At 44.6% G+C, this 23,813-nt stretch overlaps 1 pseudogene; it reads left to right on the top strand.

Moving 5' to 3' along the window:
- LOC136548759 (uncharacterized) overlaps positions 1–23,813 on the top strand; it is a 70,786-nt pseudogene that overhangs the window by 6,774 nt on the left and 40,199 nt on the right.

Here is a 23,813-nt window from a genome sequence, read left to right on the forward strand (position 1 = left end):
CCTTTGAAAAATTCACAACATGGTATACAATTTTTACAAAACGATTTTTGTAGTAGGATAGGGCATGCACAAATTGAACATGCACCTCGCATGCACTCAAACTCTACCACATAAGGGGACGTTTACGTGATTACATCCGTATTGCTACTCCAAAACAACTCATAGTCTACTCCCTCTGTCCTTAAATATCTGTCGTTTTTATTTTCTGAAAAATAACTTTGACTAAATATATATTAAAAATATTAATATTTATGGTACATAATTAGTACAATTGTAAAGATCTCTGAATCTAGTTTTTTAATAAATTTATTTAGAGATATAAATATTATAAATATTTTTTACAAATTGAGTCAAACTTGTAGCACGCACACCAACAACGACAATTATCTAGGGATGGAGGGAAGTAGATGACTATTATCACATATTACCTCTTAAGAGGTAATAGCAGAAATATACACTTATATTTTTCTTTTAAGATAAGAACAACATTATACAAGATATCTATCAATTAGATCTAATATGTATTGCAATTGTGGAGCGTGTGTCTGTGCTGAGTTTTCGGCCTATGTGGCTCGTGTCGATGTCTCATTCTGATCGGCCAGAGTTGTCGTTGTTTTCTTATTCTCTTGAGTTTGAGTTCGGTGCGTGTTGATGACCCATTCCAACCGACCGGAGTTGTACCTTTTTTTTATTTGTCCAGTTTGGCTTCATTTATGTTTTAATATAATCGGCAACTCTCATGCCTGATTCATTTTTTAAAAATGCATAGCAATTAGAAACCTACCTGACAAAGATCAATCTATTTTAGGTCTTGAGATTTCCTACCTTTTCTTTTTTAAAATACTTTAATTATTTATTAATTTACTTACTGGTTGTGTGTATTCCAAAAATTAAGGCCTAAAATTTGTTTGACATCTTACCTCTTATGGAGCAGCGGGAATACCGTAGCAAAGTCGTCTAGCTATGTTGTATACTTCCAAAATCATACAAAATAACTTAGCATTTCCCTTAATCATGATTACATATAAGTGCTCTGTATGTATATATAGACCTTAGGGGGACATTTACATGATTACATCTAAGTCACATACAAAGGCTTAAGATAATATAAATGCAAATCATCAGTGTAAAGTCGTTCGTACTACCTTTATTTATGTTAATGCAATGATACACAAGTCTCTTGCGTATTTGAGAAAAAAATACAAATGCAAAACATATAAAATAACTTAGCGTTTCTCTTAATTCATAGGTAGAGAAAATGTAAAGCAAAATAAATAAAATGAAAAAAACGTTAGAAACTCCTATAAGACTGTCTCCAACGATACAACCTAAACACAACACCCATTTCTTTGATTTGGGTGCTGCATAGTAAAAAGGATCCGCACCCAAAATTTATCTTCTCCAACGGACGACCCAAATCACTGTACACCGGTAAAAATATCTCCTCTCCTCTCTCTCTCCCCCCTCGTCACTTCTCTTCCCCTCCCTCCCTCTCTCTTCCTCCCGATCCCCCCTTGGCCCTCTCTCTCTCTTCCTCGCTCCTCGCCGGCCGCAGATCCCGCGCCTCCCTGTTGCATCGGGGAGGCTCGCGGTGGCGGGGAGGCAGGACGCCACGCCAGGGCGGGCTCGGCGCGCCAGGGCTAGGCGGCCGCTCTAGGGCCAGCTCGCCTCGCCGGCCAGGGTGAGCGGCGGCGGGGCCCAGATCCGCGCACCCCCGCCTCCTCCTCACCGCACTGGAGCAGGGCAACGCGCGGAGGTGGTGGTGGACCGCCGCGCCGAGGTGGAGGCGGGCCGCTGCGCCGGGGCAGGGCTGCCGCCCGGAGCAGGTCAACGCGCCCGCGCTCGATCCCGTGCGGAGGAGGGAGATGGCGGAGGTGAGGAGGATGGCGTGGCCGAGGTGGAGGCGGGCCACGCGCTGGGGCAAGCTTGCCGCGCGCGCCGGCAGGGAGGTGGGCCTGCAGCGCGGGGCAGGGCGCTGCGCCACTGCGGCTCCGACGGGTCCACCACTACATGTTTACGTCGTCTCTCTTCGAAGACGCAGTAATGCCTTCCGAATCGCCGAGTACCTAGAATGCGTACGTGGTTTCGGTCTTCCGTTGGAGGATGGTTTTGGCTATCCAAAACATTGTGCAGGACGCATTTTTACGTTTAGATCACGCCATTGGAGACAGTCTAATGTGCTACAGCCAATGACACCGTGTGATTTTTTCTATATAATAATGGAACAGTGGCACCATGTGAGGAGCCGAGGAGGCTCAGACGGGGATAAGAAGGCCAGCAGCCCGCCTAGAACACACAGGCACACACCTGACACCACAGTCCAAAAGGCGCCATTTGAGGTTGCTGCCTTGCTGGGATGGAGAAGCCGACAGCAGGAGAGGAAAGGGTGAAGAGGGTGAAGCATTACTCCTCTGCTCAGAGCATTTTGCTCGTCGGCGACGGCGATTTCTCCTTCTCTCTGGCGCTGGCCACCGCGTTTGGTTCCGGCGCCAACCTCGTCGCTACATCCCTCGACACCTACTGTTAGTTCGTTGATTGCTTCTGCTTTCTCATCATGTGTAGCTTGCCATCTTTCCTGTGCCCCTTTTTTTTTTCTTCTTTGCCTTCTGGGTGGTTTAACACAAAGGAACCGTATATAATGTTGATAGTTGTGCTTTTTGAAGAAAGCTTTACCTTTGATGCACCTTTGCGGAATTGAGGTAGAAGGCTGTCTTATTTTTTTTTTAAGGAAAACATTTTGAAAGAACCCACCTTTGCGTTTGAACTTGAAGAGATAAAAAGGCTATCTTCAAAATTTTAAGAGAAACCTTTTGACAACATGCATTTGTGTTAAAATTTTCTTTCAAAAAAACACACACGACATTTGTGCAGCATCCAACAAGCTAAGCTAAGGTGTGCATCTAGGTGCCTAGGTCAAAGAACTTGATAATTGCTTGAGTTATAAAACTTATTTTGGCACATCTATGAATTGCGAAATTGTGGAGTTACACTTCATTAAGATAGTATTTTGCATTGTATGAACTTGAATATTGGAAACTGGTTGAATTGAGTGCAATGTGTGTTTATGAACCTTGTTACATAATCCATTTTTGTATTGTTTAGGTTACTCACTTCGTGCTTGTTTAGTTCCCAAAAAGTTTTCCAAAAAGTGCTACAGTAGCCATCACATCGAATCTTACGATATGTGCATGGAGCATTAAATGTAGACGAAAAAAAAACTAATTGCACAGTTTGGTTGGAAATTGCGAGACGAACGTTTTGAGCCTAATTAGTCCATGATTGAACACTAATTGCCAAATAAAAACGAAAGTACTACCGTAGCCAAATTTCCAAAATTCGCGAACTAAACACAACCGAAATCGTATTCATGGTCCGTTCTTATGATCACCTGTTTAGAGTGACCTCCCTAGTGTTTCCCTATGTTTTTTACACCTTTTTTTTACGCGGATATGTTTTTTATACCTTGTAACCCACTTTATCACAGTTTTCAAGTCAACAATTATTTTTCCTGTCAAGGGAGATAGATAGGTAAATAAGGCCACTGGCTGTGTTCAGCTTACTCCATATTCGGCTTGTTCGGCTTTTTTTTTCAGACGGAACAGTGTTTTTTTTTTCTCACAACAATTCAGCCGGAACAATGTTTTTCAGCCAGTTTTTGCCAAATTTTAGACCAGCGAACGAGGCCACTAAAGCAATTTTTTGCAGGACCCATTGTTAGGTGGGGCAGGCCTGCAGGGGGACCTTTAAAATGTCCCTGTTTGTTTCGTTCTAATTTTGGGCCTTGAGGCCCTTGACCCCCGTATCTGTATGCATTGAGTTGATATGGTTACCTGAGCTCATAGGAGTAATGATGCAGAGTGTGAGATTTGACCGTCATTAGCTGTATTCCTTTCATTTCTCTGCATTTTCTGTGGGTAAACATCTTTTTCAGGGGCTCTGACGATCAAGTACAGAAACGCAGGGTCAAATATAATGGAGATGAAAAGATTGGGGGCTAGGGTTTTGCATGGCGTGGATGTGGAAACAATCGGCGTGTTCGCTGGTTGGTGCTGGTGCTGGTTTGGGCTGGCTGGTGCTGGTTTTTTATGAGAGAAAAATACTGTTGGCTGATTGAATAAGTCTGGCTAAAACCAACAAACGAACATGGTGAATGAAGCTTCACAATGACCTGAAGAACTGACGGTTTGACCGAGTTGTCTTTAATTTTCCACATGCAGGTTTCAGAGGAGGAGAGTGTGAGGTGCACATGATCAAGTATGTTTTGCTTTTATTTTTTTCTTCATAATTGGACTAGTTGCATGATAGTCTGTCTTATTGTTCATACAAAAGAGTTTATTCGAAAACCTATGCACATAAGTAATAATCAAGCAAATGGCATTGGATATCATGACTACGAAATTGTTTTCTCTTTCATTTTTATTCTAGGTACAGTTGATCACTAAACTTGTTTTCCGAAACAAACCAGAGCGCTTGCTTACAGTAATTCCATAGACCTCAAGCAATAATTCATTATGCTTAGATAACATGACAACCAAAAAAAATGAAAAAAAAGAAGTAATAAAAAATATCGTATCTCCTCAATCAAGGGGAAAAAGATAACATATTGCAACCTTTAGTGCAACGAGAATAAAGAACAATATTGTGTATAACTATTGTTGATTTATTGTAACGTGTAAGTAGAAGCTTTTTCATATACATTTGAAATGGTAGGTTTGGAAGTAACTATAGGATTTCTATGCAAGTACTTCCTCCGTTCCTAAATTATAAGTCACTTTGACTTTTTTGTTTCGTCCATTTTGGTATGTATCTAGACATATTATTTATCTAGATGTATAGTAAAATGGATATACCAAAAAAGTTAAAGCGATTTATAATTTAGAACGGAGGGAGTAGTTAGCTGCTGACTTCTTGTCGCATATAAACAAACAAATGAAAAAAATGTTGTTCCTCACTTGACTTTTTTTTTGAGATAATTTCTCAGTTATCATACTAACTATCTGCTCTGTCAATATGATCTATAGTTCGCACAAGGAACTTGTGTCTGGGTTTTTCAGCAACGCGCGCCACCTGCTTGGGCGCTATGGTGAAATCCATGTCAGCCACGAGACAGGACACCCATACGACACAGGGCCGGTCCTGAGTATTCTTGGACCGGGAACGAACCTAAAATTTTAGACCTTTTTTATATAACATGATAATACTACTAATATTGCCTATTGATAGTATATATATACATATATAAAATGTTACTAATAAGCAGTTAACTAAATGTAAAAGCAATATTTATATGAAATAATTTATATACATATTAAATTACCTTAAAAAATTCTTTTAATATTCCTTGATGCGAAGTCATCGATGATGGTTTTAATATCAATCTCATCCAACAATCGCTTCTCAATGCGTAATGTTGCTAATCTATTCAACCTCTCTTGTGATATTGTAGATCTCAAATAGTTCTTCAACAATTTTAATTTTGAGAAGCTTCTTTCAGCTGATGCCACAGTCACTGGCATAGTAAATAAGTTGCGTTAAGCAATGGAAGTACTAGGATAACAATCACCTTCCGTAACAAACTCAAAAATCTCCATAGCTGTTATTTCTCTATTTGGCAAAGCATATTGCAGTACCCTTAGCTCAGAAATTAGATCATTTAAATCAATGTCAGATAGCCATTATGAGAGAAAGCTACTGTCAATGTTGTGCAACACAAATTCAGTTCAGGACCATTCAAGAACTTCAAGCTTGTTGAACTCATTAAAAACCCAAATATCCCATTAAATGCCTCGAGGTGTTCAAATCTACTTTTCAATAATATTTTTGCCATATCAACCATAACCAGAAAGTAACTAACTTTAAAATCATTCTCAGCTTGCAAGATGACTTTCTCACTATTATTTTCATCAAAATATTTTTTTCTAAGAGCGCGACGCTTTATAGGAAATGATGGCTCAACACCCATTTCATATGCAATTTCTTTAGCAATGACCATACTAGAAGCAAACCCATCATTCCTATGGCAGAATCAATGCACATAGATGATGATTGCAATTTTTTGCTCACTTTATTGACAACAAATAGAATGCCATGCCAAATAACCATGTCAAAAATAAATTCAAAGCTGCCAAGCACATCAAATAAATTCTTTGCATCACTCCTATCCTTTCAACATCAGGAACTTCACTTAATGCAAGTAAAGCTACCCTTAGCTAAGGAGCTTGATATCTAATTGATGTAACACTTTTAATCCGACTCTCTCAACGTGTGTTGCATAATGATTTCTGTAACACCCTCGGTGTTACGTTGTACAATTTTTGCTAAAACATTGCACGAGCATCATACTTGTGTGTACATGTATGTCATATAGGGTATAAATCAATGCACGACACTTGAAACGTTCGTCGGCAACACGAAACAAATGTTACATTTCATGTCGCTTTATATCGTTTAGTATTCTAAGTGAATTTTTATCGAACAAAAATGCTATAGAACGCTGATGCGAGACTTTGACAAAGTTCGTAGTACAAACTTCATAGGCGACAATGAAATACGTACGGTCGAGGACGGGGTTCGCTAGCTAGTGTATCAAGTAGCTTGGAAAATGAATTCGACGCAAAACCGTTTGAATCTTAGTCATTTCGCGTAAGTTTGAAAATGGATCGACGAAGCCATGTTCGACAATTTTTGTAGAACGATCGGGTTAAGAAGTGGCGAGATGTCTTGGCTTAGTTCGATAGCCCTATGTACCCTCTTGAGGATAGAATGACTGGTTTGGCTTTCGGAACATCGAATTGGTTGTTGTTGTAGCTTTAAAAAGCGTGCACAACACGTTTTCCACCTCCGGGCATGGTCACCGTCTCTGTTCGGCCTGGCACCGCTGCTCTGGCTTTCCCGGAGCACGCTGCCGTGCCGGTCGTGTCGCCACCGCCGCGCTTATGCAAGCGTCCGTGCGCGTGGCCCCTGCACAGCTGGCCACGATGTTCTACCACCATGCTCTGGTGCAGCTCGCGCATGCCGCACGCGCCCAGTCGCGCTACCCGCCCATCGTCGCCGCACGCTTGCCGCTTGGCCTTCACTGCCGCTCGGTCCACACCGCTATTGCGCGCCTGGCTCGTGACTCGCGCACACATGCGCGCACTGGGGTCCAGTGGGTCTAGGTGCTCTGCCTCTTCCATCACGTCCTGCCTGTGTCACGGCCACCGTCGCTGTCTGTCTACGTGTTCGGCTTGTCCGAACCGGATGTCGCCGCTCGCCCAAGCGCGTTCACGCTGCACCGCCTGCACAACCACTGCTCCCATTGACATTGCGGCTACACACGCATGGGTTGGCCCCGCTGGCCCTCGTCTTCACGATTGCGCGCGCGGACACGCCACGTTTTCCTGCTGCATCGTTTGGAGAGTCACCGGCCAGCCGCGCCACGCCAAAGCCTAACTCACTGAGCCGGTCCCCTCTTGCGTTTGCCCACGTTCGGAGGGCGAGTGGGAGTACAGCGTCAGGCCTAACTTGCCCTGGGTGGTAGTACGTTGTTAGGCGCCAATTTAAGCTTTCACTGTCGCCGTCGTCACCATTAAGCTGAACGCCATCGCCCTCAAATTGGCCGTGTGTAGTCCCTCCCTTTCCAATTCACCGTGCGTCCAAATAGCTAGAGTAGTTAGCTTCTGATTGGAGTCATCTCGATGGGCTTCTTTCCTATAGTGAGGTAATGGGGAGAATTTTCCCCTCGGTGGTCCACCATGGCCGGCAAGGCGAGAACTCGGCCGGGGCGATGCTCCTTGCTCTTGTGTCTCATTCGAGTAGGGCTGTTGCCTCTCCTTGACTCGTTTGCCTGGCCCATGTAGTGGTCCCGTCGACGGTGCAGCAGGACGCCGGGAACGCCTTCACCGTGGACGGCGTGAACCGGAGCAACCCCGCGCATGTGACTAGCCCGTTGCCGTTCCTCGCGTCTTTCGCCCAGCTTATCCGTCACATCTCTAGTGAGGCGCTCTTGCTCCTAGGATAGGCGGTTGAGCCAATTAGGGGCTAGGTAGCCCAGAGTGCGTTGGTGGCCGCCGGCGAGCTGGTTTCGATGTCGTTCCTAGTGCCCAGCTCGGTTGGGCGTGGTAGTTATTCAATTAGCGTTTCAAGGTGGCTGCTCTTAGCCTATAGATGGTTACTTGGGAAGCAGTAGAGGCATGGGGTTAGGTGATTTTGACAGCGTCGGGTTGCCACGGCCAGTCCCCTGCCGCGGCGCTGTGGTCACGCCTGCGTGATGCGCCATTCTTGGCGTTTGTTACCTTAATCTGTTGCGCGTTGCACGTAGAGGCTCATGAGGGTGCTGGTTGGTGCCAGTGGGGTCTGTGCTCGCTGGTGTTTGGCCAGCGAGGCCACAACCTCTGTTAGTCCGAACGGGTACTTTGTAAAGCGTGAATTCGAATAGAAGTAGGGTCCTAGATGTGAAGCTAGTGATTCATTTAAATAGTGCTCGGGTTAGCTTCATGAATAGGAGAAAGAACAGGGACTCATTTGCAAAAGCACTAGCCGCATGTGGGTCTTCCCGCGCTGGGCTGCTGTCATGGGCACGGGCCGCCACGTGGGCTGCACCGAGCCGCGCGCTCAAGTCGCAGTGGTGGGCCGCACCATGCTACTCGTGTGAGTCGCGATGGTGGGCCGAGCCACGTCATGAGTTGGGCCACGCTGTGAATTCGTTTTCCAATTTTTCCAGCGATTTACAGATGTTTATTCAATATAGTTTCTAGCTAAACTTTGATAAATTATAGTAAATCTGGTAGAAGTCTAAAAATAGTGAAACTAAGTTTGTTAGGTTCACAAAAATACCATATATCTGTTAGTGTAGTTAGATTATAGTTAGCCGTGACAATGGTAGGTTCATAAATTCAACCTAGCGAGCTTAGTATTATGTGGATTAATAATTGTAGAAATTTTTGTGGTAAATTGGTGATAGCTATGGTTATGAAAAATTTATAGTAGGCTCACTAGATTATTATGTACTTGCTATAAATTTTGTAGCCCTAGAGTAGGTTGATAAATAGAGTAGCTATTATCCCTACTTATTCATATATAGCGTAAATCAGCATTAGGAGTATGAATACCTATAGTTGCTATAATAATGTATGTCATACTTCATACTTGTTATTGGTAACACTAGATAACTTAGTACCTTGGTGGGTAGCACTAGCTTAGTAGTTAGACAGATGTACTTTTATTTTAAGAGTTTCTGTTGCTATATTACTAAGTATTGCATCATCATTTCATGCATGTAGATCACGAGTTGGTAGAGTTCGTGCCTGTCGACGAACAGGAGTACGAGAAAGTCATTGAGGAGTATGAGGAGGAGATCCTTGTGTAGGAGGGTGCCCCAGAGCCTTTTGGTGCTGATCCTTACTGACCAGTCGCCTGCCCAAGGCAAGCCCCGTTGCATAACCCCTATTTTATGATCATTGAATATATATATATATATGATGTGCATTTAAGTTACAGACATTTTATGGAAACTACATGCATAAATATATCTACCTATGAGTCCTACTAGTATAGGTCGAGTAGCTGCTATGCTCAGGATATCAGTAGCGTGAGTAACCTGTCGTTACTCGCAAATAGATAATAAATATGATCACTCATGATAAAATGATAGAAAGGAAAATGGTGACCGGGTAGGGATATGGTTTGGGTACTGGTGGGTGTAAGGGGTTGTGTCCTGCTGGCCAACAGGGCATAGCTTGGTTACACTTTTTTTCCTGTCTGTGTCGGTTAAGGACCGGTCATTGCAAGGGACGCTAGGCAAGTCATAGATCTATTGTCCCGAGCACATACTTGGGTATGGGTGTAGGGAAGACTTGTTGCTCTCTTATTGTGGACCCGTCTCTTTCTGGACCAACTGATTGGAGGCGGGGATGGTGGAGTTCCTTACACCGCACTGAGTCCAGGACTCAGGAGTGGGGGCTTGGAGTCCAAGTTTGGATGGAGACCTAGACACCCAGGATAGGAGTGTGATGGGTTAGTTCTGCTTGTGCCTAGGGTATAAGCAGGGCGTGTGTTTTCAAAGCACCCAACTAGGCACATTGGTTCACGAATCACCAGTCGAGTCGGTACAGCTTGTCTTAACTCTAGCATCGTAGTATGAACTGAAAGATGGAAGATGATGAAGTGGAACTGATTGTTCAACTCTTACTTAGAAGTAGAACAGGTGCTTATATAGACTAGATAGATAATAACTTAATACGGCTAATAATAATAACATAAATAAGGACTCACTATTAGTATTGCTTTCTGCCAAAAGAAACCAGCAAACCATAAAGCTTATCATATCCTTTGGAGTTGGGAAATATTCCCACTAGTCGGATAAGTCTTGCGAGTATATTGTGTACTCAGGGTTTATTTACCCCTGTTGCAGGTGATGCATGAGAAGTACTGTTGTGTGGACGATTCTTCTGGTGGGCTCAGACGGATCCTCGTTCTTATCGCTAGATGTTTATTTTAAATTTCACTGTTTATCATTCCGTACTCTGACATTTGGTAATATAATAATGTAATATTTTTAAGAAACTCTGATGTATGAAATGGACAAGTATTGTAACTCATTCTCATTATTGGATCCTTGGGAAAAATATGGATCTTTCGGGTTCTCCTTTGGGGTATGCCCGACGGATACTATCCGCTGTAGTCTGCTTTCGAGGTGCTTAGTGTCTGGTGGAAGACGAGCACCTCCGTAAGCGTATTATTTCAGGCAGGTTCTACCACAGTTGGTACCAGAGCCAATAATGGTTATGAGTTTCATCACTCTTTTTTTAAACTTAAAATTTGACCAATAAAAGTTTTGCGAAAAGTAGGATGCAATTAAGTTATGTAAGTAAGTATAAGCCCTAGCAATATGGTCTATCTAGGATAGCGGCATAGATTTTATCTAATCAGTTTTCTGTAGGTACACTGACTTACTGTTGCATAAGAAATCGTCTAGCATACGAAAAGTGAGTGTGCGATGTGCCAAATTTTTTGCAAATGCCGCTATATTCCAGCTTGAGTGAACGTATAGGACGATACATGCATCATGATGATAGCACCTTGCTTAACTAAAATCCCCCTACACGTATAATTGGATTAGTAAAGTGATAGGATTAACTAAAAGAATGCTTTAATAAATGTGCTGTCATTTCTCTAATTCCTTGCTTCTGATCAGGAAGATTGTTCTAAATGGATGGTTTCTATCTCTTACAGATAAATCTAAGGTCTGGACGCGGGAGCACCAGTGCAGGGGCGGCTCACGGTCTTAGTGAGGGCCAAGGCAAGAGTTGCTAGGCCAATGAGCACAACAGGGAGAGCCATGGGGCTCCACTTCTGGCTCCTCCTCTGCCACCGCCGCCTTCGATGACTCACGCTGAGATGATGGCAGAACTGATGGCTGCTCGCCATGAGTTAGCCCGTGCCATGGAGCTAATGGCACAAGCTGTCGCTGGCTTCGCCCGTGGAGGCCACAGGGGCAATGGTGGGAACGGGGGTGGTGCCCATCGTCCTGAGGGACCCTCCTCTTACCAGGATTTCCTCAAGACCCACTCGCCCACTTTTACACCGATAGATGAGCCCCTAGATGCAGAACACTAGCTTTGCATTCTAGAGCAGAAGCTCCTGTTGCTCAATGTGGTCGACGAGCAGAAAGTGCGCTTTGCAGCGCATCAACTATTGGGGTCCACGAGTGCATGGTGGGATACTTTCCATGCCATGTAGCAACCAGATCATCTGGCAACCTAGGCAGGAATTCACCACAACATTCAGAGAGTTTTATATTCCTACTGGTGTCATTAACCAGAAGCTGACTGAGTTCCTAGAGCTGCAATAGGGGAGTATGACCGTGATGGACTATGTTAATAAGTTCAATCACTTGTCCCAGTATGCTGCCATTCATGTGGACACTGACGAGAAGAAGGACTGCTTCTTTCATGGCCTCTCTTATATCCTTCAGGAGAAGTTGTACACGGCGAAGTATCAGACTTTCGGGGCAATGATGAATGCTATCATCGCCATGGAGGGCCTACAGTGGGATTCCTAGGTAGAGTGGAAGAGGAAGTGGGTGGCTGCGGGGTCTTCTAGCCAACCCATACTCAGAAGGTACAGGTTGTCCGGCGGGGGCCCTATCAATCATCAGGCAAGCCTTCATTTCGATAGCCCCAGCAAACTCTCGGACTTCTTCCACATAGTACCGTGCACCCACTCAGTAGGTGTAGCCCTAACAGCCTTAGGGATAGCAGGTCCCACCTCACCAAGGGTTTGGAAACAAGCCTAGCGCTTGTTTCAAATATGGCAAAGATGGCCACTATGCCCGAGCGTGTCCCTAGAACCAGCCAGCTCAGTCTGCTCAACCATCGGCAAACTCCAGACTAGTCAAGCGGACCATAATCAAGAGGAAGGTGCTAGCCAGCCGGTCTAGGCAGGTGAATTTCACAGATGCTGAGTAGATATTGCAGCATGAACCTGTGATGGCTAGTATGTTTACCATCGATTCCCATCCAGCTTATATGTTGTTCGATTCTGGTGCATCACATTCCTTTATGAGCATGGGATTTGTAGACCAGCACAACTTACCACTTATGGCTATACTGTATGCCTATAGAATCCGTACTGCGGGTTCACAAATGTTCATCAATACCCGAACAGACACAGTAAGCTTGGTATTAGCCACCCACACTTACCGCCTATAATTCATGGTAATGCCTAGGCAAGGCATTGATGCTATTCTTGGAATGAACTGGTTGCGGGTGTATGGGGTGGTCTTGGATTTTAAGCGGAGAAGTGTTCAGTTATGGCTTCCTTCTTCTGAGGATAGGATATCTCTGCTTGTACCCTCAGATCCAGTCTTACCTATTGCTGCCCATGCTGAAGCCTCCCCTGATCTTACCCCCTATCCCTATGGTATGTGAGTTCCCGGATGTTTTTCCTGAAGATCTTCCTAGATTGCCACCGGACAGAGAGGTAGAATTCTCCATTGAGCTAGAGCCTAGTACTACTCCTATCTCCTGATGCCCATACCACATGGCTCCAAGGGAATTGGCCAAGATGAAGAAGCAGCTAGAAGAGTTGATGGAAAAAGGTTTCATCCGTCATAGTTCTTCACCATGGGGTTACCCAGCTATTTTTGTGAAGAAGGATGGTACTCTACGGATGTGTGTGGATTACCGCTCCCTTAATGCGGTAACCATTAAGAACAAGTATACTTTGCCCTGCATAGATACTTTGTTCGACCAATTAGCTGGTGCCAAGGTATTCTCGAAGATTGACCTCCGATCAGACTATCATCAGATCAAGATCAGACCACATGATATACCAAAGACAACTTTTTCTACGAGGTATGGGCTGTATGAGTACCTAGTGATGTCTTTTGGTCTCACCAATGCTCCTGCATTCTTCATGTACCTGATGAATTTAGTCTTTATTCTAGAGCTGGACAAGTTTATGGTAGTATTCATTGATGATATCCTGATATATCCCAAGAATGATGAAGAGCATGCCCAACACCTCCAGATAGTACTGGCTCTACTAAGAGAGCACAAGCTGTATGCTAAATTCAGCAAGTGCGAATTTTGGTTAGATCGAGTGTAGTTTTTGGGGCATGTGTTGACACCTGATGGTGTTTTAGTAGATCCCAGCAAGGTGCAAGATGTGTTGGATTGGAAGTCTCCTAAGTCTATACATCAGATTCGTCAGTTCCTTGGTCTCACTAGGGTACTATCGGCATTTCATTCTAGAATTTTCTAAGATAGCTCAGCCAATGACCAAGCTGCTCCAAAAAGAAGCCAAGTTTGACTAGAGCCTAGCCTATGAAGAAGCCTTCCAAGCTTTGAAGACATTTCTAACCACTGCTCCTGTGTTGGCCCAACCAGACATTGATCGACCCTTTGATGTATAATATGATGCCTCGAAGATGAGGTTAGGGTGTGTGCTTATACAAGATGGGCGTGTGATAGCTTATGCTTTGTGCCAACTAAAAAAGCACGAGGTGAATTACCCCACTCATGACTTAGAGCTGGTTGCTGTGGTCCACGCTCTGAAGATTTAGAGGCACTATCTGTTGGGCAACAAGGTGCATATTTTTACTAGATCACAAGAGCCTCAAGTATATTTTCACTCAGTCTGAGCTGAATATGAGGCAAAGGAGATGGTTAGAATTGATAAAGGATTATAACTTGGAAGTCCATTATCACCCAGGAAAGGCCAATGTAGTGGCTAATGCTTTGAGCCAAAAGTCACACCAGGTTGAGAAAACACCTTTGTCTCTCAACCACACAGAGGTGTTGGCTCACATTGCATTGACCTCAGAATTGCTGGAGTAGATTATTCGGGAGCAAAGGGAAGACCCCAAAGAAATTCCCCACATCAGAAAATTGATTGCCGAAGGGCGTGGCCCTCACTTTAGTGTTGATGAGCATGGTGTAGTGAGATACAAAGATAGACTGGTAGTTCCATTCAGTGAGGAGCTGAGAAAGAAGATTTTGAGTGAAGCCCATCATTCAAAGTTGTCTATTTATCCCGACAGCAACAAGATGTATCATGATCTACGCCACTCATATTGGTGGTCCAACATGAAGCAGGACATCACCCAGCACATCGTGGAGTGCGACACTTGTGGTAGGGTTAAAGCAGATCATATGCATACCCCAGGATATTTGCAACCCTTGCCCATTCATGTTTGGAAGTGGGAAGATATCTCCATAGACTTTGTTGTGGGCTTGCCCCTCACAACCAAGGGCTATAACTCTATCTGGGTCATTGTGGATCGCCTCACCAAGTCAGCTCATTTCCTCCTAGTGAATTCTAAATATTCTGCTAGACAGTATGTCGAGTTGTACTTGGACTGGATTGTGACTCTACACAGAGGTCCCCTCACTATCATCTCTGATAGGGGATCAATTTTTGTCTCTCGCTTCTGGGAGCAACTCCAGGAGTGCCTTGGAACTAGTCTCCTCTGTAGTTCAGCCTATCACCCCTAGACTAATGGCCAAACCAAAAGGGTGAACCAGGTGCTCAAGGATATGTTGAGAGCTTGTGCCATTTCTTTCCCTGAGAAGTGGGATGCCTGCTTGAAGCTAGCGAAATTTTCTTACAATAATAGCTACCAAGAGAGCATTCGCATGGCACCATTTGAAGCTCTATATGGAAAGAAATGCCAGACACCACTCAACTGGGTTGAAGTGGGAGACCATGGATACTTTTGGCCAGAGTTCATCAAGGAGGCTTGTGAGCAAGTCGTCCTTATTTAGAGTCATTTGAAGGCAGCTCAGAGCCGATAGAAAGCCTATGCAGACAAGCGAAGATGGCCTTTGGAGTTTGAAGTTGGGGATTATGTGTACCTCAAGGTGTCTCCTATGAGAGGGGTGCATCGGTTTGGTATCCATGGCAAGCTAGCTCCCTGATACGTGGGTCCTTACAAAGTTTTGAAGCAGTGTAACCCAGTTGCTTACTGTCTATAGCTTCCTGATATTTTATCTGTGGTACACAATGTGTTCCATGTATCGCAATTGAAGAAATGTTTGTGGGTTCCGAATGAAGTTGTGGAGATTGAAGGGCTTTCCCTCTAGCTAGATTTGACTTATGTCAAGCATCCTATCAAAATCCTGGACGAGAAAGAAAGAGTGATCAGAAACAGTGTGGTAAAGTTCTACAATGGTGCAGTGGCAAAACCACTTCGAGGACGAGGCCACGTGGGAACATGAGAGATATATATTGAAGCATTACCTGCCACCTTCTCTCTAAACCTGATAGTTAGTTGTTACATTGAAGTGTACTCCTATCTTCTTCTCACACTAGGCACATGAAATCTCAGGTCGAGATTTTGTATTAGGGGGTAGATTTGTAACACCCTCGGTGTTACGTTGTATAGTTTTTGCTAAAACATTGTACGAGCATCATACTTGTGTGTACATGTGTGTAATATAGGGTATAAATCAATGTACGACACTTGAAACGTTCGTCGACAACACAAAACAAATGTTACATTTCATGTCGCTTTATATCATTTAGTATTCTAAGTGAATTTTTATCGAACAAAAACGCTATAGAACGCTGATGCGAGACTTTAACAAAGTTCATAGTATGAACTTCGTAGGCGACGATGAAATACATGCAGTCGAGGACTGGCGTTCGCTAGCTTGTGTATCAAGTAGCTTGGAAAAGGAATTTGATGTGAAGCCAGTTAGAATCTTAGTCATTTCATGTAAGTTTGAAAATGGGTCGACGAAGCCATGTTCGACAATTTTTGTAGAACGATCGGGTTAAGAAGTGATGAGATGTCTTGGCTTAGTTCGATAGCCCTATGTACCCTCTTGAGGATAGAATGTCTGGATTGGCTTTCGGATCATCGAATTGGTTGTTGTTGTAGCTTTAAAAAGCGTGCATGACATGTTTTCCACCTCTGGGCGTGGTCACCGCCTCTGTTCGGCCTAGCACCACTGCTCTGGCTTGCCCAGTGCATGTTGTCACACCGACCACATCGCCACCGCCACGCCTATGCAAGCGTCCGTGTGCGTGGCCCCTACGCTGCTGGCCACGGCCTTCTGTCGCCACGCTCTGGCGCAGCTCGCGCACGCCACACGCGCCCAGTCACGCTGCCCGCCCATCATCGCCGTGCGCTGCCCGCTTAGCCTTCACTGCCACCCGATTCACACCGCTGTTGCACACCTGGCTCGTGACTCGCGCACTAGGGTCTAGTGGCCCTGGATGCTCTGCCTCTTCCATCATGTCCGCCTCTATCATGGCCGTCGTCATGTCTAATTGCGTGTTCGGCTCATCTGAACCGGTGTTGCCGCTCGCCCAAGCGTGCTCATGCACACCGCCTGCACAACCACTGCTCCCTATGACATTGCAGCTGCATACGCATGGGTTGGCCCCACCGGCCCTCGTCTTCACGATTGCGCGCGTGGACACACCATGTTTTCCCATCACATCGTTTGGAGAGTCGCGGGCCAACCGTGCCATGCTAAGGCCTAACTCACTGAGTCGGTCCCCTCTTGCATTTGCCCACGTTCGGAGGACGAGTGGGAGTACAGCGTCAGGCCTAACTTGTCCTGGGTGATACTACATTGTCGGGCGCCAATTTAAGCTTTCACCATCGCCGTCAGTCACCATTAAGCCGAACGTCGTCGCCCTCAAATTGGTCGTGTGTAGTCCCTCCCTTTCCAATTCACCGTACGCCCAAATAGCTAGAGTAGTTAGCTTCCGATTGGAGTCATCTCGACGGGCTTCTTTCCTACAGTGAGGTAATGGGGAGAATTTTCCCCTCGGCGGTCCACCATGGCCGGAGAGGTGAGCGCTCAGCTAGGGCGATGCTCCTTGCTCTTGTGTCTCATTCGAGCAGGGTTGTTGCCTCTCCTTGACTCGTTTGCCTCACCCGTGTAGTGGTCCCGCCAACGGTGCAGCAAGACGCCAGCAACGCCTTCACCATGGCCTAGCGTGAATCGGAGCAACCCCACACACATGGCTAGCCCATTGTCATTTCTCGCGTCTTCGCCTAGCCCATCCGTCACATCTCTAGTGAGGTGCGCTTGCTCCTAGGATAGGCGATTGAGCCAATTAGTGTCTAGGTAGCCCAGAGTGCAGTTGGCGGCCACCAGAGAGCTGGTTTTGATGCCATTCCTATGGCTAGCTCAGGTTGGGCGCGGTAGTGATTCAATTAAGGTTTCAAGGTGGCTTGCTCTTAGCCTGTAGATGGTTACCGAGTAGCAGTAGAGGTGTGGGGTTAGGTGATTTTGCCTAGCGTCGGGTTGTCACGGCCAGTCCCCGCCGCGGCGCGTGGCCACGCTTGCGTGATGCGCCATTCTTGGCATTTGTTACCTTAATCCGTTGCGCAGTTGCACATAGAGGCTCATGGGGGTGTTGGTTGGTGCCAGTGGGGTCTGTGCTCGTCGGTGTTTGGCCAGCGAGGCCGCAACCTCTGTTAGTTCGACCGGGGACTTTGTAAAGCATGAATTCGAATAGAAGTAGGGTCCTAGATGCGAAGCCAATGATTCATTTAAATGGTGCTCAGGTTAGCTTCACGAATAGGAGAAAGAATGGGGACTCAGTTTGCAAAAGCGCTAGCCGCGCATGGGTCTTACCCGCGCTGGGCTGCTATCGCGGGCACGGGCCGCCGCTTGGGCCACACCGAGTCAGTGCGCTCGAGTCACGGTGGTGCACCGAGCCACATGCTCGAGCCGTGGTGGTGGGCCACACCGAGCCACATGCTCGAGTCGTGGTGGTGGGCCACACCAAGCCACGCCCGCGAGTCGCGGTGGTGGGCCGAGCCACGTCATGAGTTGGGCCGCGCTGTGAATTTGTTTTCCAATTTTTCCAGCGATTTACAGATGTTTATTCAATATAGTTTCTAGCTGAACTTTGATAAATTATGGTAAATCTGGTAGAGGTCCAAAAATAGTGAAACTAAGTTTGTTAGGTTCATAAAAATGTCATCTATCTGTTAGTGTAGTTAGATTACAGTTAGCCATGACAATGGTAGGTTCATAAATTCAAACTAGCGAGCTTAGTATTATGTGGATTAATAATTGTAGGAATTTTTGTGGTAAATTGGTGATAGCTATGGTTATAAAAATTTTATAGTAGGCTCACTAAATTATTATGTACTTGCTATAAATTTTATAGCTCTAGAGTAGGTTGATAAATAGAGTAGCTATTATCCTTGCTTATTCATATATAGCGTAAATCAGCATTAGGAGTATGAATACCTGTAGTTGCTGTAATAATGTATGCCATACGTCATACTTGTTATTGGTAACACTAGATAACTTAGTACCTTGGTGGGTAGCACTAGCTTAGTAGTTAGATAGATGTACTTTTTATTTTAAGAGTTGTTGTTGTTATATTACCTAGTATTGCATCATCATTTCATGCATGTAGATCACGAGTTGGTAGAGTTCATGCCCGTCGATGAACATGAGTACGAGGAAGTCATTGAGGAGTACGAGGAGGAGATCCTTGTGCAGGAGGGAGCCTCGGAGCCTTTTGGTGCTGACCTTACTGACCCGTCGCCTGCCCAAGGCAAGCCCCGGTGCATAACCCCTATTTTATGATCACTGAATATATATATATATATATATATATATATATATATATATATATATATATTAGTTACAGGCATTTTATGGAAACTATATGCATAAATATATCTACCTATGAGTCCTACTAGTATAGGTCGAGTAGCTGCTATGCTCAGGATATTGGTAGCGTGAGTAACCTGTCGTTACTCGCAAATAGATGATAAATATGATCACTCATGATAAAATGATGGAAAGGAAAATGGTGATCGAGCAGGGATATGGTTTGGGTACTGGTGGGTGTAAGGGTTGTGTCCTGTGGCCAACAGGGCATAGCTCAGGTTACACTTTTTCCCTGTCTGTGTTGGTTGAGCACCAGTCGTTGCAACGAACTCTAGGCAAGTCACAGATCTATTGTCCCGAGCACATACTTGGGTATGGGCATAGGGAAGACTTGTTGCTCTCTTATCATGGATCCGGCTCTTTCCTAGACCGACTGATTAGAGACAGGGATGGTTGAAAGCTCTAGTTTGATTTTGGTGAATTGATGAAATCCTAAGTGCTAACCTAGTTTATCAAGTGACCATGACATAGGTAGCACATTCCAAGTGGTGAAGCTAATGAAGATCATGATGATGGCGATGCCATGGTGATGATCAAGTGCTTGGACTTGAAAAGAAGAAAGAGAAAAACAAAAGGCTCAAGGCAAAGGTATAAATGGTAGGAGCTATTTTATTTTGGTGATCAAGACACTTAGAGAGTGTGATCACATTCTAGTTTGATAGCCATACTATTAAGAGGGGTGAAACTCGTATCGAAATGCGGTTATCAAAGTGCCATTAGATGCTCTAACTCATTGCATATGTATTTAGGATCTAGTGGAGTGCTAACACCCTTGAAAACATTTGTGAAAATATGCTAACACATGTGCACAAGGTGATACACTTGGTGGTTGGCACATTTGAGCAAGGGTTAGGAACTCCACCGGTGGAAATTTTCATATTTTGATAGAACCAGCAAATAATACATATATCCGTTGCACAATTCCAAAAAAAAGTGACAGCTTTAGTGCAAGACTTGGCCATATCACAAAGTATAAGATTAAGACTATGACAAGCACATGACATATATTTGGCTCTTGGAATAATTTCACGCAGCCGGCTTTTGAACCCCCTTATGTTTTCCTTTCATATTAGAACCATTATCATAACCTTGTCCCTAATGTAATCAATATCAAGATCAAATGACTTAATGGCATCAACCAAAACATTACAGAGCCCAAGACCAGATGTGCCATCTACCTTCAAGAAACCAATAAAGTATTCCTCTATTTTAATTTTACTATCAACCATGTTAACACATCGAACCAATAAACTCATTTGTTCTTGGTGACTAACATCTAGGGTACAATCAAGAATAACGGAGAAATATTTGGCTCTTCTAACAATCTTGATGATAGAATTTGTAATATCAGAGGCCATAAGAGAAATCAACTCATTCTGAATTTTGTGGCTGAGATAATGATGATGAATGTCTTTGTTTTGAATACGTCTAAGATGGTCTTGCATTACCGGATCAAATTCTGCAACCATCTCACAACAAGCTAAAAAATTCCCATTTTGGTCATTGTAAAGCTGCTCATTAGATCCTCTAAAAGCCAAATTACGTTTACCAAGAAATTTCACAATGGCAACTATTCTTAATAGAACTAGCCTTAAGCGCTCTTTCTCTTTTGAGATTTGTTGTTGCAGCTCTTTGTCAATTGTTAGTTATTTCTTCAGCCTAATTCTCACCTGATTCCATGAGGTCATATTGGTAATGTGCTCAACACTAATTTTATGCTTCCTCAACCTCTCATTGACATGCCTCCAATCTCTATACCCATCATTCTCCAATAAACTCTTGCATTTGTTAGAATTAAAAAGCTTACAACAGAAGCAAAATATTATGTCCAAGTGTTTGGAATAAACTAACCATTTTCTATCATGTACCTCTCCATTGCTCATTTTTCTAGAGTAATAGGCATAGGAAAAATGTCTATCATTGGCATCCCAAGGAAATTCAAGATTCTCTTCTCTTATAGGCTCCTTCTCAACTAATGTATCCCTTGTTTTGATATCAACTTTATCCCAATTTCTTGGATCATAAATATTAATAGAAAATAGAAATTGAATCCTCATCAACAATAGTAGGTTCTGTTTCACTTGAATTAAATGCGTGCTCATGATCACTCACATTATGTTCATCCATGTCGATGTCAACATTATCTTCCATATGGTTCTGATCTTCTAGATCAGCATTAGCTGGTTCATCCACAGCAACTATCATCAATGCATGTGGATCTCTTGAAGTGCTTGTATTACTCTTAAGAAATTTATGAAAGGTCCCTCTCTTTGATTATACCAAAGCATTTATTCGCTTTTTCTTCATTCTTTTGTCGTGGCTAGAAGGATATTTTTTTGACTGACATGGTACTATTAAAATTTAGAAATAATTAGTAACTATAGTTTTATAAAGTAGGGATCACTTAGAAATAATTAGTAACTAAATTTAAGAATCTACATTCGTACCTTGCTGCAGCCTACTGCGAAGCCGAACAGAGATGAGGGAATTAGGGATCAGGGCATCACGTGATCAAGGAACTGCCACCTGGGGCCTGGCCTCCTCGCTTCTCCACTCTATTAGAAGTTTGGAACGTTGGCACGCCGCCTAGGCCCCTCTGCCCCTGCCGCACGCGCACGCAGGAAGGAACGTGGAAGGTCACGGACTCACGGCGCGTGATCATGGGAAACACCGAACACGGAGTCGACACGACATCTGAGCTATCATAGCCATGTTCACTCACTGGTTCTAGTGTTTTTCTATCACAACAAATCAGTATTAGTCGGGCTTATCAGCCCAGAAACCAAACGGCAAACAGACACGCCGAACATGTATACATACCTAGGGGGGCGTCGCCGGTGCCTAGCTTTCGAATGAGAAAGTTAGGTAGCATTTAGTTTGGAGTTATGGGATGGGATGGACATAGGCCCTAGTTTTTGAGGATAGGACGATTCCTATTATCTGTTTTGTTGTAGAGATGGGATGGTTCCTATTTTTTTGGCGGGAGGGATGAAAAAGAATAGGGGGGGGGTATTTAACAGTGTTAGGCACTGTGTGGTGGGACCCATGTGTCAATCCTTTTTTACCTTTTATTATAAAAATCCTCCTCCTAATCCACCACCGTATGCGAGCTCTATCCCCGCCGTGCGATTTCCAAAAATAGGACTCGAAACATCGGTAGTTTACAGATTTGATATTGGACCGATGTTCATAGACATAGATGGATCCACTTGTCATCCACCCTAGTGTCATTGTAATCAAGAGTCAATCTTTCGTGTCATTTTTGTGATTTTTTTCATCCCTGTCTGTTCCACGGACACGGGACGCGAGCGCCGCCGCTGGGTCACGGACGCGCGAGCCCCAAGCGGGAGCTCGCCGGTGCTCCCATGCATTGCGCCCCCATCCAGATTCGGCCCTTCCTAGGTGGTCCTACTACATCACCTGCCTGGCGGCCATCGTGAGTCATGCCATCCACTCGATCTCGCCGCCTGCCTACCGCGCCACGCAAGTTGGAGCTCGCCACCTGCCCGGGGAAGAAGAAGAGGCGCACGGACACGAGGAAGAAGACAACTCAACAACGGAAGAAACGACACATCAGAGAGGATGCCCCTGTCCCTCCAATTTCTAGGAACCGGGTCGTCCTCGAATCTATGGGTATATTCGCTTCTAGGGGCCATCCCATCCCCCATGCCCCTGAAGCAAACACCGTTGAACGTGGGATCGTCCCAGCCCATTCCATCCCATCCCTCCAACCAAACGGCACAATTTTCACAAAGAAGACTATCCTGGCTACCAGCAAAAGAAAGGAGATGGTAAAAACTGTGACAAGCCATTCAAACTAATCCTTGTTGCACGTTCAAGTTCCACATCTCTAGAGCATGAAATGGATGCGCAAGGTTATCTACTAGTGACAAGGATGGATCAAACATTCAGATAGACGAACTCAACCTCAACAGACTCTAGAGTCTAGGAATGATATGTATGTATATGTTGTTGGATAGAATAGGACCTTAGTCGTAGATCTAGCGGGTACATCTTACTATAAACATAATGAACACACCCTAGAACTTTGAACTACCAGATCTAGAGGGAGAGGAAGGGATGGAAAGGGCTGACCATCTATGCCCTTGGAGGAGGATCCGCTTGCGTCTGCCATGGAGTTGGTGAAGTTATGCGCACAGGCAGCGACGGTTGGTGAAGACGGTGATGGTGATGGGCGGTGGCGACCGGTGGTGAAGACCGGTGGTGGCACAGCTGGTGGCTTCCCATCACTAGCTGTGCCCCTCTCTGATTAGGTTAGGGTTTGTCAGTGGGGAGCTCGGCTCAGGCGAACCTCGTACTCAGAGCCGCCAGTCCCCACCTCTATTTATTGCGTAGTATGACAGGGGCACTCCAGCCATAGTGGGCTAGGCGCCCTCGATTAGTGCGCTGATCAAAGGCCCAACTAGGCCGTTAGGCCCAGTTTGGGATTAGAGATCAATCTAACAATCTCCCCCTTAATCTCCTACCATCTTTCAATTTTATATCATTTACTTTTGTTCATTCCATTACAGTTTAGCGCATAGAGCATGTTTTATCGTCACGGTCAATTGTCGATAGATTTAACAACTACAACACACCACTCTGTTCTGAAATAGATACTTAACTTTGGGCCTTCTTTTGTCTAGGAATCATAGGCTTTCCCTTAAATCCATGCCGGCT

This window comes from Miscanthus floridulus, chromosome 4 (genome assembly GCF_019320115.1).
Source record: "Miscanthus floridulus cultivar M001 chromosome 4, ASM1932011v1, whole genome shotgun sequence".
Classification (NCBI taxonomy): Eukaryota; Viridiplantae; Streptophyta; class Magnoliopsida; order Poales; family Poaceae; genus Miscanthus; species Miscanthus floridulus.